A 3,570-nucleotide genomic window follows, 5' to 3' on the forward strand; every position below is an offset into this window, starting at 1 on the left:
GTATCAAGGGGTTGACATTGTCCAAGTCATAACAACAAAGCTCATGTGTGCAAAGGCAATAGCAACTATGCTATGACTTCCATCTGGTAGCTATTGTAAGTTACCATTTATTATAAAAAATGTTTGTGTTAACCCCATCTTTTATTTTCTGTATTTTGATGCTTTGATATCTGGAGCCTCGCTGACCCAGAGGGGACTGCCTCTCCCAGGATTAGGTAATTCCTAGAGACAGTAAACAACTTACTTCATTTACTTACTTTGTTTGAGTTACAAGCGCTTTTCAATGGAAGCCATTCTCTTTACCTGCTGATGTTGCCGTAACTAAATAACAATAAAACTTATCTTTCAAAACAGTATCTTAAATCTAGAGATGTTAAAATGGAATAAAAATGTGGTGCGTTAGAATAATACACAGAATTTTAAAAGGATTTTAAAAATTTACATCAATTAGTAAAACAGTTCTATAATCAGTATCTTCGTAGTATTGTTCATATCCGATTTGAATATCAAGGTTAAACTGCCCTCACAGAATGATTTTGAGAGCACTGTCTTCCCTCTGCCCCCACCCCATGTATTGGGAAAGTTAATAAAAGATTGGAATGATTTGCTTCTTAAAAGTTTGATAGAGCTCACCTGTAAAACTGGTCCTGAAAACATTTTTAGCTATTGCTTTATTTAATACTTGGGTACAGTAAGTTTATATTTTCTAGGAATTTTTCTACATCTAAGTTTTCCAAACATATTAGAAAAAATGTTCTTGACAGCATTCTCTTATCTTTGCTGCATTTGTATTTATGTCTTTTTCATTCATATTTGTTATCTGTGTCTTCTTTTTAACATTCTTGGGAGATTTGTCTATTTTTACATTATTTTCAAGCAATCTATGTTTGCCTTATTTGATCTTCACTGTATTTTTTTTTCATTGATTTCTGCTCTTATTTTTATTATGCCATCTTTTATCTTATTGTCTAACTTTTTAAATTGGATATTGCATCATTTCAACCTTCTCTTTTTCTAATATACATTTTTTGGATATAAATTTCCCTTGAAGTATTTCTTTGTATTCCACAAGTTTCACTATACAATGTTTTTTATTATTTACTTTTTAGTATTTTAAATTCTCATTTTGATATATCTTTGACCTATTAGTTATCTAATTTCCAAATTCATTTAAATTTTTAAAATTTGTTGTTTTATTGTCTAAATTTTGATTTAATTGGATTGTGGTCAGAGAATGTGATCTATGTGATAACTGTTTCCTGAAATTTTTTTACGACTTGCTTTACATCCTAGTACATAATCAATTTGTAAATGTACATTGGAGAATAACTTATATTAGTTAATTACAATTTATATTGCCCATTAGTTAAGCTTGCTAATTGTTTCATTCAAATTTTCTATATTTGCTGTTATTCTTGACCTACAAATAATGAGAAAGTTATGTTGAAATTTCTCACCCTGAGGTTGTATATGTCGATTTCTTTTTGTGGTTCCATTAATTTTTTTCATATATGTTTGGTCTGTTACACCAGGTGTATATAGAGCCATCAAATAATACACTCTCTCTCAAATAATACACTGCTTATTTTTTCAATTTCCAACCACAGCCAACCCATCCCCCAGCTTAGATTCAATTTTTATTCAGTCTTTTAACTCAATATTGTCTATTGTCAACCTCACAAATCAGACATTACCATTTTATATTAGTACTATCAATATACATTAGATCTTATATTTATCATCTTCATTATATGCCATTTTTTCTTACAGCTCAGATCTTCTTTTGGAGATTTTTCTCCTTCCACTTGAAAAATACTTTTTGGAAATTCCATAAGCAAGAATACATTGGCAGTAAATCCTTTCAGTTTCATCATACAGAAAATATCTTCTTCATGTTTGTAAAAGATACTTTTGCTATGGATGCAATTCTTGGGTTATTTGTTGGTTTGTTTTCTTTTGTTGTATTGTGTTTTTGAGACAGTCTCATTCTGTTACCCACGCAGGAGTGCAGTGGCATGATCACAGCTCGGGTCCAAGCAATTCTCCTGACTCAGCCTCCTGAGTAGCTGGAATTTCAAAGGGGCACCACCACGCCCGGCTAATTTTTGTATTTTTAGTAGAAATAGGGGGTCTCACCAAGTTGGCCAGGCTAGTTTCAAACTCCTGGTCTCAAGTGATCTGCCTGCTTCGGCCTCCCAAAGTGCTGGGGTTACAGGCATAAGCAAACAAACTGGCATTATTCTTGTTTTATATTTCCACCTATACTTTGGAGATTTTAATATTCTACCATTTTTAGGCTCCATCACTGCTGTTGACAACTCAGCTTTCACTCTAATCATTGTTTCTTCTTGGGTAAATTGCTTTTTTTCCCCCATATTTGGCTGCTCTTAACTACTTCTATTTCCTGTGTTCTATACTTTTACTGAGACAATTCTAATTATGGATTTTTTTTATTTACCTAGATAGACATTTGTTGGAATTTTGAATTGGAGAGATACATTTTTCACCAACCCAGAAAAATTCTCAGGCATTTTAACCTCTCTCTTTTATATTTTGATCTGTTTCTCTAATCTGGAGTCCTCATAATTCTTTCTTCAGCTATGTTTATTTAGCTCTTCAGCCATACCATTAAGTTTTCCATTTAAATCATTATTTTTTTTAATTTGTAGAAGTTAAAGTTGATCTTTGTCCAATTTGCCTTACTCTTTTAAAAACTTCTATTTTAAAAAATCTATTAAACCTAGTTGTTTTATTTATTGCCTTCTATACTTTTTCATGGGTCCAGTTCTGTGTTTGTTATTTCTATTGACTCTCATTCATATTGGCTTGTCTTTGTATGTTCAGGTTTGTGGTGGTGTTTTTTAAGGGCTCACAGTTGTAGGAACTCTCTTATATGGGAGTGGGAGGGCTGGATGGAGGGTGCATTGCTCTAGGAAGAATTTGAAGTCACATAAGGCAATGTCTAACCAGGGCCTCATTTATCTTGGGATTGCCTACATTACACAAATAGTGCACATACAAAGCCTAAAACCCCTTGTTATAGCTGTTGACCTTGAAATATTGGAGGATATTGTTTCTTTTTCACACCCACCCAAAATGGAAGCTAAGAGAGTTTTCTCTGCTAAGTCTTCTGGACTTATTTTCATTTCTTTCTTTGATATTAGCATGTCCTAACTGTCTTTTAGGAAAAGCTCTAAGAATGAGGCTTGATAGATTGTTCTCAGACATTACAGCAGTTTCAGCAATCCATACACACCTCGGACTGGTTTTCTCACTTTGTCCCTGATCCCAAGAATTTTCTTGACTCTCCAATTATACGACTTTTTAAAAAACGTATTTCCGGACTTGGTGGCTCATCCTATAATCCCAGCACTTTGGGAGGCCGAGGCAGGCGGATCACTTGAGGTCAGGATTTCAAGACCAGCCTGGCCAACATGATGAAACCCCATCTCTACTAAAAATTGAAAATTAGCTGGGCATGGTGGTGGGTGCCTGTAACCCCAGGTACTCGAGAGGCTGAGGCAGAGGAATTGCTTGAACCTGGGAGGCAGAGGTTGCAGTGAGCCAAGA

Source organism: Colobus angolensis, unplaced genomic scaffold, assembly GCF_000951035.1.
Source record: "Colobus angolensis palliatus isolate OR3802 unplaced genomic scaffold, Cang.pa_1.0 Scaffold63, whole genome shotgun sequence".
In the NCBI taxonomy this organism is placed as follows: domain Eukaryota; kingdom Metazoa; phylum Chordata; class Mammalia; order Primates; family Cercopithecidae; genus Colobus; species Colobus angolensis.